Below are 15,452 nucleotides of genomic sequence, written 5' to 3'. Positions count from 1 at the left end.
GTATCCACAGGATATTGCAGCCATGGTGCTTAGTTGGCGGCGTGGACAGGTGGCATCTCATGCATATTCAAGGGGCAGGCCTCGTTCCCTGACAGCACCGGTGTGACCGTGCAAGGGGAGTAAGCAAATGGTTCCAGAGAATGTAATGCATGGTCTGTTACCATAGCAATAGTCAGCCCACACTAGATAATTTGATACAATTTTCCTGTGTGTGCGTGAGATATTTGGTCTAATGCTCCACTCAGTCACCCTTGACTATCTTGCTCAGGAGCTTATGCTTATCAAATATACCCCTAATTCTCAAAGGCTCAAACCCCAACAAACCTGTTTTAGAAGTGCCCTAGAGATTACTGATTTATGAAAGAAGGACATAATCGAGTCATTTCGCTAGAATGTAATTAAAATTGATACTGTATGTAACAAATTGTTTTTGCTTAAAGCTAAATCATCTTTTCACGAGTTAAGATGTTTTTAAGGTTGATGAGCTGCCCACCACGATGAACCTGAGTTTTTATCTTCGTCCCCAGATGGTTGCTGGCATACAAAAAGAAAGAGCAGAAAGCATTGACTATGCAGCGTGCATCAACGATTTGACCCCAACCCACTGAGGTCAGCGAACAAGCCGATGCTTTCCTGCTCCAGCTGTTTCCCGATGCCAGAAATGTTCCATTTGCGTCGACTGCTTTAGAGAGAAACATTGCAGAACTCTGGGTTATAATAGTGCATGCATGTTCAGTGTTCAAATATAAGATGTACTACCTTGATTAGGGGTACAGAGGCAGAGGGGTACAGACAGAGAAGGGGCCCATGGGGGACAGCATTGTCCTCAGTTAGTGTTGCCTAGTGGTTAAAGGGGTGGTAAAATACCCTTTTCACAAGATGAAAAATAAATCTGTGTGTGTGTGTGTGTGTGTGTGCGTGTGTGTGTGTGTGTGTGTGTGTGTGTGTGTGTGAAGTTTTAGCACAAAATACCCCACAGATATTTTTAGCATGTTAAAGTTGTCACTTTTTGATGGTTTGCAAAAACTTACCGTTTTGTGCCTGGCCCTTTAAATGCAAATGAGCTGCTGCAGAGGGCGGGGTTTCAAGAGCTCCTCGTGTGTGTTAGCAGCTGCTATTACCTCACGCAGACACACTAAAATGACAGAAACTGTTCTGTCTTTAATGTTAAACCGGAGTCAGACAAAGATGGAGAGACTCAAGAAGAAGTGACAACATGTAGAATGCAACAGGACGTCTCTGAATTGTTAGTTGATGAATTTATGTTGCTGATGCAGAGTTAACTATCTTCTATTAGCATATTCTGTCATGGTAATCTATACATCCTTCATATTGGAACTGTTGTGAGATGCACACAGAGTGACTTTCTATTGCATGTGAAAAGACATATGCTACAGTTTGAGCTGACTCACAAATGTACTCTTATAACAACTCTCCCTCTTCTCAACATGGACTGCGTGTTCCCGGGGGCAGGGTTTATGTACATTTTAGGGTTGGTGATGTCACTAAACCCGGGAGGAATATCGTGTAGTCCCTACCAGCCGTTTGTTGTAGTCCTTTTCTTTAAAAGTGAATATCTTCCTTTGCTTTGAACTTTGAGCGTTGTAACTTTGCAGATGTTGTTTATGCTCAAACAGCAACATTACACACTAACTAAAGTTAGAAAAGTGAAATCATACTCAACCACCCCTTTAAAGGTGCTTTATAATATAGGGTAATATAGGGTCATAAGGACAAAAAAACATAATAAAATACCAATATTACATTTATTATATTTTTGTCCTTATGACTTATGAGAATTATTTACTTGAATATTAGTGACAAACACTGTAGGTCATTGTTACATTATATATTGCGATGACTTGTCAATGTTTTGTTTTGAATGGACCTCAAGTGTAATTCAGGCAGACCACGGCATGACAGCTGACGCTCAGCTGGTCCGTAACTCCTCCCACTACCAATTAAGCAAGACATAAATGTTTATCGCACTCTCACTTGCCTTACTCTGTCGCACAGACACGCACGCACCCATCCTCCATCCTCCATCCACAACTCCTCCTTATGCAGGCGCATGCTTGTTTAGTTGCTTGTCCATGGAGATTTATCTATCTATCCAGCTTATTGTTGCTCTATCTTTTGTACAAACTCTTTACAGTACTTGTATTACTGTAACTGTTGCTTATACATTTTAATTGCTTTAGGCTTCGGGGGGTTCAAACCTCAGCAAGGTTTGCTTAGTGAAGCCTGCCACTATTGTTCAGAGCCTCTACAGCGTGGTCCTGCCTGAAATATACTTTATTTTTATTTTTTATATTCCACATATGTCACCAAATGGTAGTATCTTATATTTGCTTCAGTACAGTGACAATATAAAATACAATTACATTTTTGGGAACATCATGTTGTCTTTATGAAAACACTTTTAATGACAGATTTCTGACAAACTCGATTAGAAATGAGTGACGTTATGGAACACCTCAGGCCTAATACAGATTCTAAAACAGAGGTTGCAGGTTTGGTTCTTTGGATAGTTTACTCAGGAATAGGACAATTATTGAGATTGCATTCCTACACATCGTTTGTTGCAGTCGGACAATCAGACATTCTTAACTGATTCTCTGGATTTGTTTTGCTGCATTGCAGTGCTCATTGCCTCCATGCCCGTGACATGAGGGAGGGGAAACAATCTCTTACGCTTCATGGCTCTCTTTCAGTTCACAAAACAGCCACAGCCCTCCAGACCTGAAGCTCTCGCAGCTCACTGTAAGTCACTCGTGATAAAAATTGCATAACTTTGTCACATCTACTGTGTGAACTGGGTTGATGTCAAGTTCCTCAAATGAATCTCGCTCTCTCGGTCTCTCGCCCTAAGTAGAATTCCCTTTAAAATGAGGCTTTACATTGGCAAAATATATTAACCCTCAGAGATCCACAATATTTATATTTTTATATTTAAATTCCTATTTTTTTTTTTACTAAATATGTGTTAAAGCTACATAGCCTACAACATTAATTTGCACTACTAACAATAATTGTGTTGTATAACAACATATTGCCAGGAACATGCACTGACCACCATTACTAATTTTTGGATCAAATTTAGAAGAAGAAAAAAAGTATATAAAATTGCATAAATATAAGATGTTTTTAACGAATGTTGCAGGTGTTCCATAAAATGCAACTGGGGGAAGTATAGTGGTCAATGTTTTGTTGTTGTTGATGTAATTCACTCAAAAGAGCCTACTCAATAAATAATAGATAGATAAATAAATATTCAAAACTATTTTTGTAAAAGTGTTTTCTTATATACTGAAATTAATATTTTTTTCCAAATGTTTCTTTAAAAATAAATACAAATAATAATATGCAGAATGAGTTTTATGACGTGGCTTCTTAGTATAATGTATTCTTATATATATATATATATATATATATATATATATATATATATATATATATATATATATATATATATATATATATATATATATATAATTTAATATCAATAATTGGATTTCTGAGGATTAAAAATACATTTATACAAATATTAAAACTTATTTATGCATTAATTTGATCTTATATTATCTACTGTAAGTTGCTGGGTTATAGCTACATTAAACCCAGATCACAAAGGTCGTATTTCTACAGGCCATTTCATTTTAGATCCGTCTTGTGCTGCTGACAGGAGAGTAAATCCTGAAGTCAGCGTTACACAGTGAAACAGGATTTGTGGGGAATTTGAATTACTTACAGATCAATATACATTCTAAGCAATCCCACCTAGCTTCAGGAATAAATACACCCGGTAAACACCATGCCCTCAGAGACCCAATGTGCAAACACTGCAAGTAGAAAATCACCAACTGGAGATGATCAATGTCCATAGATTTAAAAATATCAAAATTAGCGGTCAGTATCTGGTGTGACACCAGCAGTGCATCTCATCTGCATGAACTACAGCAGGTTTGGCACTTCTTGAAATGATGTTTACTTGATTATTCAGTAAAACGACATGTTATTGTGGATATTATTGTTACTTGTTCATCATTGAGTTCGCTGGCTAGCTTCTTTGCACAAAGAACAACATTGTGACGAAACCCGTTTGTCCGTTTAGGGCCACTGTAGAAAAATGTTGGTGCAAAATGGCTATTTCAATGTAAGGGGACCCGCGGTGTATGTAGAAATGGCTCATTCTAAGGTAATAAAAACATAACGGTTAATTATGTAAGGACTTTAAAAACCACTGAAAACATAGTTATGTGAAATTGCATTTCTGTCAACAGATCCTCCTAAATATTACACAATGCACCTTTAAATCTACTGCATTTTAACTGTTAAAGTTAATATCAGTGGACAGATTTTCACCTCTTTATCTGCAAGACCAAGGCTGGATTTCCCAAAAGCATTGTAAGCCTATAGAATCATTAGCCCCAGTGGTCTCTACGATCAACTTGGCTCACAATGCTATTCAGAAATGCAGCACCAGAGATTTTTTTTTTGTATAATTTATTTATATTTTTTATTGTATATTCAGGGTGAAAAACAAAACAAAAAAAGCAAATACAAAATAAATAAACAGGCATAAATAAGTAATAATAACAACAAAAAAGACATGACAAAGTTAAAAAGTAAGGTTTGTAAAATAATATACAAGCGATTTTTCTCTAGACATAGTTAGTTCTTTGATGTTAATATGTTAGCAATTTATATTATTTTGCCCACATCCTTTACAGTTTTTATTCTCATAAATGAACATGCTCTTGTCTCAAAGCCAAATAAAAGCCATTTTTGATTTGACCCTCTGATGTATTCTTAGGCCTGACAACAAGGCAGTATTTCATTTAATCAGTCTCAGTGCCTTTACCTTTCTGTCGTTACATTTATTAGATGCAGCTAAAACTGCAACAGAGCAGGATGCATTAAAATGATCTATTACAATGTCTGATTGTTTTCAGAGAAATCCCTCCAGGTGGTTCAGCAGCTTAGAATTGCTTTCGAATCATTACTCCATCAATTTTTGATTGAATGAACGGTGTGTTTGAGAGGTGCTCCCCCTGAGATAAACTGCATCTGGTAATGCCAGATGACACATCTGGGGTTTATGTGCAGAGCTGATATCATTCGCAGTTATTCACATGCTACAAACAAATCTAACTTAAAATGAAAGAAAAACATGTAAAATAAAATGAGAATATATAAGCATAAGCTTAACACATAAAGGACGTTTAGTGCTGGTGATAGTTCATGTTTGTTGAAGGCATGGGTTAATGTCTCAGCCCTGAGACCCATAGCCATAATTGACAGTTTTTTTTATGAGAAATGGCATGGACACATCTGGCTTATAGACACTCACATTAACTATCCATTTCCTCTCTAAGAGAAAAGCCTGTACACATTCCTACAGAGAGGCTTGGCTATTGAGTGAAGACATTCATCACTCTCACCTATTTCAATATTGCACCAAACAGCAAAAACAAGAACACTGGTAAGTTACAAAGTACCTGTTATGGAAGTATTTGTTTACACTGTTTGTACATGTAATCTCAGCATTTAGAAGCTTCTGGGGAAATCTGTGGAACATTTTGTCTTTGGTAATTGCAGAGGTCTTGCGAAGTTGAAAATCTGTAATTATCTGACTCCCACATATTGTGCATTAACAGCCTGTAGGTTGCACTCACAAAAGGTTTCATTAATATAAATTATGTTGTGTTATGATCCTCTTTTTTTTTTTTTTTTTTTTTTTTTTTGCATTTAATAATTTTGTACAACAACTCTAAACCACCCTCTTCCTCCCTGAGATCACTTTGCTTTGATTAAATTAATCATAATGTAGAATACCATATTAGTTGAAAGAGCCCAGAGAAGTTTAGGTTACGGTATGTTGGCTTGGCCTCCATACAGCAGTGTTATTTTAGTAGTAATTATATAGCCTACTATTAAAGTTTTTATTAATATTTTGAATGATCTTTCATTTTTATTATTGTTTTTGTTTAGTTTATTTTATTAAATATTTGTAAATAAATTTTTATTTTAGTTTTATTTCAGTTAATTGCCAATGCAATATATATTTTTTATATATATATTTTTTTATTTCAATTCACAAAAAAAATATATTTTTTAAATATATTTTTGGGTTTAGATTTATTCAGTTTTGTTTTATTTTAGTTAGTTGCCAATTAAGGTAAAGTTTTCAAATATATAATTTTTTTCATCTAATATTTGTTTATTTCAGCTTTTTTATGTTTTATTAAAAACAATGTTAAAAACAATGTTTTTAATAGTTTTAGTTGTAAAGGTAATTATAAAAATATCATCGGTTTAACAAGCTGCAGCGATTGCCGTCAACACTTTCTCCCTCAATAAAGACTTGCTTAGACCTTTTTTCCCCCTCAAAGTCTCCAAATAGAAACCAACCAACTTCATTGATCTTCTACGCTGAATAACCACATTAAATAATTACCGGGCCTCATTATATCAGCAAATGAATGACACAGAGAAGCATCTGCGTGGAGCAACGGCTCATCATTTTTAAGAACTTCAAAAGGATGGGGTTACCTTCTGGCTCGGTGGGAAACTTTGATGTCTCCACGTCCCATCACTGATGTGTCTCTTTCATGTTACAGACACAGTTTATTGATTTTTAGATAAACCAAATGAGACCATTAATGAAATCAGGTCGGCATACTCCCTGACATATAGCAGGGGTTGCATCATTGAATATCACCAGCACCCTGGCACTGTTATTTCTCTAATAATGAATGGGCTTTCTAAGTGAAAATGACATGAAATGCACCAGACTGCGTAATTTTGGGGTACATTATGCCTAAAACCTTTATCGCAAACCCAACAATGAAGCACGTATACATAGCCTACTTGTCATTTGCATTGCCCCCTTTTTTTCTCAAATGTGAAGCAGCTATTATTAATAAGAGGTTTGAATTGCATTTCCATAAGAACCGGCCAGAAGAGGCAATGGAGCACTCCAACCCAGATGCAAATGATCTCAATTTATTGAATGACATTATGCAAGCAGTTACCTTTCTGCAAATGTGAAGCAATCAAGAGACAAACCTTCACTGATGTTAAACCACTGTGGTCTGTCTTGCAGTTGGCATGACATTAATAGGTCCTTACTTAAATAGCATTGAAGTTTTGTGTTCTTGCTTCTGTTTAATGAATGTTCTGCCAAATGCATTTGTTAGTGGCTTCTCTCCAATGATACACAATCACAAATGTATTTTCTACCGTTTGTGTAATCTATAACACTTCCCATAAATCCTTCGTTACATCATAAGAAGAATGGCATTTACGCTAATTTTAGTGTCTTTGTTTATCCCGAGGTTTTCCCGCAGCCGGCCGGATCCAGGCCGTATCCAGATCTGACAAAGGACCTTCGCCTGGACCCGATGACAACGCAGTGCTGAAGTGCCAACTAGCCTCTCCCTATGGAGGATCCCTTTACCACTCTACAGATAAAGCGTTGTCGGGATCATTTCGGTTTCGCGTATCTACCCGAAGCGATAAAATTCTGTATCAAAATTTTAAGGCCAGACAACTATAGTTTAAGGCTTGGTTTGTAGGGAATTACAAACCTGCGCACATATATTCAAATGCTCATAACTATATTAATTCTTAATGCGCAAGTGAGCGCCATCAGCGTTTCTCACAGGTTCGCGTTAAAGTCTGTGTAGAGAGAAAGGTGTCGTCTTAGCGGTCTCTAATTTAATAACCAATGATCCTTGCGACGGAAGTGAATCAATCAAAACTAACTTTAGCTGGAAAATATCTTTATTCAAGAACATCTGTTACCTTAAATGTTCCGTTTATCACTGTAAAGCCGCTTTGAAACAATCTACATGGTTAAAAGCGCTATATAAATGAAGATGACTTGACTATAAGCACTATAAGCCAAAGTGAAGACGTGATTGTGAATGCTTTAAAGGGTTAGTTCACCCAAAAATGAAGATTCTGACATTAATTACTCGCCCTCATGCCGTTCCAAACCAGCAAGACCTTCTTTCATCTTCGGAACACAAATTAAGATCTTTTTGATGAAATTCGAGAGGTTTCTGAACCGCCTATAGGCAGCAACGTCATTCAACTTTCAAGGCCCAGAAAGGTAGTAAAGACATCTTTAAAATAGACCATGTGACTACAGTGGTTCACTTTAATATTAGGAAGCGACGAGAATACTTTTCGTGAACAAAAAATAAACTAAAATAATGACTTCATTTAACAATTTCTTCTCTTCCATGTCAGTCTCATAAGCGGATCACGTAGTAAACACAGTGCAGTGCTTTGGGTTCTACGTCAGAATGGCCGACGCTGTTTACGCGAGCGCCACGACTACGCGTGAGGCTGATGCAGGAGCTGGCTATGGTGAGCTGGCGTTCTGACGTAGAAGAGCCAGGAGCGCTGTACTGTTCACACTACGAGGTCAACTGCAAAACTGGACCAGTCAGCAGCAGAGAGTGGATGTTCTCTCCTGGTTCAGCACCATTGATTGCCACAATAAAATCATTTTATGAATCTCCCCCTCTGAATCATAATGTTGTGTAAGGATAGGCTCAGAGCTGTGGTCTTCAGTTTCTGTTGATAAAGAAATGCAAATAGCTCTTCAAGTGCTTAGACAGTTAATGGTTGCTGAACGGCTGGTTCAGAATAGAAACATAATAAAATAATAAGGGGAGGGTTTAGTGTCGGTGGTAAGGCAACTTGAAAGCGCATTAACCTTTTAGCGCCGCTTACCGGACATTTATTTTCCAAACTGCTGCGAGACAACAAACAACGCCATAAAACGTGGCCAGATTCACATTAATCTGTTTCGGTAAAAACTGAACCTGCTTTTAGCACTTCTTACTGGACATTTTAATTTGAAAGTGTTGCGCAAGAAGCAACGTAATATCATTTTGCAAAAATGTGTCGCCACTAGCATTTTTTTTTTTCAATGAGCCTGCATGGGATAGTTACATATAAAATTGGAAAAATGAATGAAATGAGAAATACATGTTATATATCATGTACCATAAGCATTTTACCCATGAAACTAGTGGGAAACTAATTATGGAGCAACCTGAGAGAAATTGGGTCTCAATAACCCTAAAGTTTATGGGTTTCCCTTTCTGTCAAAACTTTAACCTTTGACTTTAACCATTAGACAAATAATACTCTCTATGGATGGTTGTTTTGCATTCAAAAGCTTTGTCCATTACCAATATTAAAAGCAACGTTGTTCGACATCTTCAGTTTGTGTCTAATGAGGATGCTTTCACGACTGTTTGTTCTCGGTATTAGTAGTAATTTGTAAAATATAAATGAACTGTAAAAATCTCTTCTTTTCCTTTTATTAATTCAAATGCATTTCATTTTTTGTATTAATGTAGACCTGACCCGCATGGGTCGTTGTCTTCCACCTCCACTCCTGCTGGGTCTGGATTAGTCTGTGCCTCTCCACGAACGTCAAAACTCTCCACAGGCCTTAGGAGAATTCCATATGATGGAACGCCTCCGCTCTGCTTGAGTCAGCGGCCACCCTTGTGCCAGCATGTTTTTTCCAGTAATAACAGAGCGTCATAATCGTCTACATGTTGAATTTTACTAAGGTAGTCTTAAGTCATGATTTTATGGGGTCTGTTTTACACAGTTGAATCCAATTGGAGCAAAATCCAAATTTAGCCAATTTTTAAATGTCAAATCTTAACCTCTCAATTCCATCGACCCTTTGTTGTATCAGTGTTCTCGCTGTGACATCTTCACATTCACTAATCTTGCAACTATTTGGAGACTATTACCCACTCGAGTGGCTGAATAGCAGGTGTCAGATTTTATCAAAGCTGACATATCTTCATCTTGATCTGATTTCTCTATAATTCCCTCAACAGGATTCAAAGTGTATGAATCAAATTACTGTGAGGTCGTGTCGGCTGCCAATACGATAGTGTTAGTTTGCCATTGTCATATGAGCAAGAGTGCTTTTGCACTGAATACCATTGGGTTTTGCTGTAGCGATTACAAACAGTGGAGTGACAAACTCTGAAATGGTTTGATGCCGTTATAAGAAATATACCATAATAAAATATCTGTTGTATAAAACACTGCAATTCATGAACCTTTCCTTTTGTGCCAACCATTGGCCAATTCCATTCAAAAGTTAACTGAATGAATTAAGCTAACTATGAATTGAAACTGAACCAATTCTGAATTTTGCATAGCCCTGCTTGCTGCAATTTCCATATCACTCTTCAGTCCTTATTACGGTAATGTCTTTGCTTCTCAATCCAAGGCTTTAGCATTTCTTTTCAAAACAACTGTCAAATTTGGCAGCACTGTCCTTTTTATCCCTGGCTGGGTGTGTATTCTGCTGTAGAATTCATTGTGCTATAAAAAAAGCCGTAATTTTGAGACTGGCTGATCAGAGAGGTCTGGATAACCCCTTGATTCATTCCCACAGCTCTGATTCTGATTATAATAGACTAAATCCCCTTCATTCCTGCCATGACAAACCTTTGCACTTGCCAGGCTCTTCACACACTGTAAGCTCTCAGCAGGAATTTTTCACAAGTGGAATCAGTCATCAAAGCTTTGTGATTTGCAGTGACCCAGCGGAGTTTGATGTGATTGACGGGAATGCTTTGGATGTCTGCATGTACTTATGTTCAAATGATGCACAAGGCCTGTTTGTCCAGCTAACAGAATGGAAGTGATTTACAGAGTGATTCTTTAGTGAACGGGCACTGCTCTGCCATGTGATACTGAATTTATTAGCATGGTGTTAGTACAGTTTGCATTTTGCTTTAACACCCCGTAATATTCATTTGTATTTTATGAATTTTAAAGACAAGTAGGACGATAAAATATTTTGACAGGATGCAATGCACCAAAAACAGTGAATTCAGTCTCTCTCTCTTTAATTTAAAAATGTAAAACTGCAAGAGGTGTAATAGGGTTATATGATCATTCAGATTACACATACTAGAACTATAAATTATTCATGAAATTTTGAAGACAGTTTTGGTGCACAAAACATTTGGTAACACTTTACAATAATGTTTCATTTGTTAACATTAGTTAACATGAACTAACAATGAACAATACTTCTACAGCATTTATTAATCTTAATGTAAATCTCAGCATTTACTAACACATATTTAAGATCAAAAGTTGCAGCTTTTAACATTAGTTAATACATGTAAACTAATTTGAACATTTTTATTACCTAACATTATCAACATTAATAAATGCTGTAAATATAGTTTTCTTTTTGTTAGATTATGTTAGTTAATCCATTAATTTGAATAAATTGGCAGAACTCAAAATATTTAAGGCAATCAATTGCCTCAATTTTTTAAGTTCTGAAATTCAAAGTTGAAGTAAGCAGAACTAGCAGATTTTTATTTCGTACTTAAACATTTCAAGTTAAGAACAATTAAAATGTATGAGTACACTAATTCATACAATTGACTTAAAACTTTCATGTAATCTCAATGTGAACACTTTTATTAGTATAAACTTGGCTAGCTTTAACAAGCTAATCTGCTAACATACTAAATTGCTAACATATTAGCAATAATATGTTATACAGAAGCACTTGCTGTATGATTGCAACAATATAAAGGTATAATTTGCTCTCAAATCAAGCTGCATGCACCACTCGTACCATGATGGTAACATCCTAAAACCAACATTAACAGAAATTCTTCTACAGTAAGTTAGCATAACAAAACATTAATCACTACCAAATCTCCCACTTAACATTAGTCTGGCACAAAAAAAACAAACATTATATGACACTTAATTTTAGCATTTACTCTCCCTTTCGAAAGCATGCTGGAAAATCCCAGCCGTTTCAGTTAAACTTAAGTTCGTCAAATTAAAATAAATAATTTCATAAAACTCAAAACAACGAAACAGTTCAGTTTACTTAAAATATATCAGTTCTGTGAACTTGAAAGAAAAAGAAAGTGCTAAATATTTATAAAAGTTAATTTGACTGAACTAATTAGTTTAATTTAAGTTTGTCCTACTCAAACCAATTAATTATTTTAAGCGTTAGGGTTTACAGTAACTAATGATACCTTATAAAGTGTTACCAAACATTTGGCCAAAGATGGTCTCAAAACTACCATTTTATTTCTGTCAGGCTTTCCATCAAATAATAGCACACCACCTAATTTTTCACTTTTCTTTTCTCGTCTGTTCCATTTGACACTTTTATTCTCAGTAGGTGGGTCACGAAACACTTTAGAATTGGTAAGTTTCAAAACAAGCTGCCACTGAAAGAGTGGAAAGTCTGCAAACAACTCGAACCACAACAGTGTTAGTGCTTTAAGAACCATATGCCACATATAATTTTAAAGAAACTGAGGGGTCGTTTACACAACAAAATGTTATTGTAGGCTACATGTAGGGAATAATGGGGTTGGTTGTATATGAGAATTACAGTTAGACCACATCAACGATACAGAAACATTAGTAGGCTACTTATAGAATGATCAGTTCACACAGAGCACTGATACAAACTTCTACACATGATTCACTTAAAGGCAATTTCGGAGAGGCAAGCTTTGAAAGCATACAATCCCGCTTTCCCTTCAGAGCGTCTCCAAAGCCACGCCTCCTCCAAAACACATGAACGCAAAACAATAGCCTGCCCTACCTTTAACGTATAGTGACCAATGGTGCTATAAATCAAGAATTACACATGCTAAGTATGCATATGTGTAAGTGGATACATTATTGATAGGGCTGTAACGATTAATCGCGATTAATTGAAATCCAAAATAAAAGTTTGTGTTTACATAATATATGTGTGTGTATTGTGTATAATTATTTTGTATATATAAATACACACACATGCATGTATATATTTAATAAAAATGTGTTATTTATATATAAAAGAGTTATATTTATATATAATATAAATCATATAAAAATATATATGCAGTATATGTAAATGCAAATATTTCTCAAATATATACATTCATGTGTGTGTATTTATATATACAAAATAATTATACACAATACACACACATATATTATGTAAACACAAACTTTTATTTTGGATTTCGATTAATCTCAATTAATCGTTACAGCCCTAATTATTGACCTTCATGACCTTCGACACAGTTGTCCTTACATGTCTCATACAGCTATCATAAGAATAAAGTTCAAACTGACTATTATCTTTCTACAAAATATGATTCTTGGTTAATTTGCACCAAATTTGAATTGGGTGGGTGTCTTCATTGGGTGTAAAACTGACTCTTTTAATGCCTTGTAATAAAATTGTGTTCGGCTACTAAATAAAGTTGTCACATCTAGGTAAAAGTAGCTTGTATGCACAGTGAAACGTTAATCATTTTCAAACTGAACACTACTCAACACATAACTGATATGGCTACTTATTTTTATGATTATGATTAATTGTAGCCTACAGTGTTATAACAGTTTTGTAATCATTTAAATTAAGTTGACAAAAACAGGTACCCTATGGTAAGGCAAATTTGTTTCGCTAATTTAATTAGGTAATGGTTGTTTAAGCAAATTCAAAAAGCTGCTTTGTTTGAAAATTTACTGCGCCTTTACATTTAGGCTACAAATCACAGGCCAAATACGAATTAGTTGACGTATTCCTGTGATCATTATTTTTTAAGGCCATATAAGTCACACATGGGATATTTAACAAATGCTAAATAAAAGAAACCACAAAGGTGGAATGTGTGGACCTTGAAGACTTTCACATCTGTAGCTGACTTGCTGATGTCATTTTCAATCATTGTTCTATCCGAGTTCGGTCAGAATCACACACACACACACACACACACACACACACACACACACACACGCACGCACACACACACACACACACACACACACGCACGCACACACACACACACACACACACACACACCACAGAGCAGTGGACAAACACGAGATAGGTTGGTGTGGTGATGAACACAGACCGACGCTAGCTGAGCTCTATTGTAGCCTATCTCTATCGTAGCGTCACATCACCTCGAGCGCTGCGCGTGGACTGTCCTCGCTGCAGTAATCGCTGCGCCTCTCCTTTCACCCCAAAGAAACCTCACCGCAGCTGTCAGCAGATTAGTGAGCACTTCCATCGCGTTTACCTTTTACAGTCGCCCGAAGCAGGAATCGTCAGACCTTCTTTTGGCTCTCCTTTTCGGTAAGCCCATCTATGACTATGTGTTTTCGCCGGAATAAGCTACCTTTAGAAAGTCGTTATGGATTGACGTGACGATTGTTGAGGTGGCTCATTTAGCCTATCTGCAGCATTGCAATGCATTGATTCATCACAGAGGATGATATGTGCATGATTATGATATTTCAGAACACTTTAGTTTTGCATAACTCCTCACCCTGGTAAACCACTTTCTTATATGTTATAGGCTATAGCAAAATGTATACGCATCAGTGTCTGTTGATTTTACAAATGCCATGAGTTAAAACAACTAAAGAGGAACCTGAGGACACAGTAGTAAAGTTGAGGTAAAAAATGTGAGCTTGCTATATCAAATAAAATGGACACTGGTTGACAATGGCCCCAGGTGTACATGTCTGAGACAGATGTGTGTCATAGCTACACTGTCGTAGGACTCGATGAGAAATGTATTTGTCTGCACAGGTTGGTGAATGTCATTTGTTTTGCATGCATTTTGACAGATTAGGTAGTCAAAAATCCCAAAAGAATGTGAACTAGATTCCTTTCGGAACTGTATTGTAATTTTGAACCAACCTCAAAGGATTCTAAAAAGATGAAATAAGAATCAACAATCCATTCTTTGATTCTTATGCAAATGTTATTTGGATATTCTGTCATCTTCATCAGAACTCTGCCTGTATTGCATAACATTTTTCTTCTGGACATTTAAAGAAAACCCCAAAGGCAATCGAGCATTAAAATTCTGAAAATTCATTTTAAATAAATTTTTTGATGTCCTACTGGGCAGTTTATCCTTTTTGTAATCATAATTGTCCTATACTATTTGTTCTAACATATCTATGGACAGGACTTAGATTTGATTCAAAATTATGATAATGAAATTCCAACAAGATTACTTTAGGATTTTTGGACTAGGGGGATATCATAATACTGTGTTGTTGCTGTTTATAGTTCAGATGAAAAAATGTAAAAAACTTTCCTCACTGCTAATACAATTTCTTATACACTGCAGGATCAATGCAGCTGTAATTTACAAGGGCGATAAGAGCACAGTGACATTTTAAGCATGTATTTTCTATAATCAGCTACTCAAAATCTTACAGCCTCAAGGTGATGCTATGAAATAATGAAATAAAGTAAATGTTTGTTATATAATGTGTCTTTCCAAATAAGCTGGATGTGCTAAATCACTTGGCTAGCTACATTCACATGTGACATAATCTGTCAGGCTTGTGTGGATGTGAACACTGTTGTGATGAGTCGACTCCGG

At 36.1% G+C, this 15,452-nt stretch overlaps 1 protein-coding gene across 3 annotated transcripts in view; it reads left to right on the top strand.

Annotated features, from left to right (window-relative positions):
* Nucleotides 1–15,452, top strand: part of vsnl1a (visinin-like 1a) — a 57,178-nt gene that overhangs the window by 15,000 nt on the left and 26,726 nt on the right. The window contains exon 1 of one of the 3 annotated variants that reach the window (XM_079584281.1): nucleotides 13,820–14,185. The exons of 1 other annotated variant lie outside the window; for it this stretch is intronic. The gene's annotated coding sequence lies outside the window, so the exon portion shown is untranslated. Of the gene's footprint in view, nucleotides 1–13,819; nucleotides 14,186–15,452 lie in introns of those variants that run through there. One more of the 3 variants, XM_079584282.1, reaches the window with a different exon arrangement.

The sequence above is a fragment of the Phoxinus phoxinus genome (assembly GCF_949152265.1).
Source record: "Phoxinus phoxinus genome assembly, chromosome: 16".
Lineage (NCBI taxonomy): Eukaryota > Metazoa > Chordata > Actinopteri > Cypriniformes > Leuciscidae > Phoxinus > Phoxinus phoxinus.
This window is presented reverse-complemented; position numbering and strand designations above follow the sequence as displayed.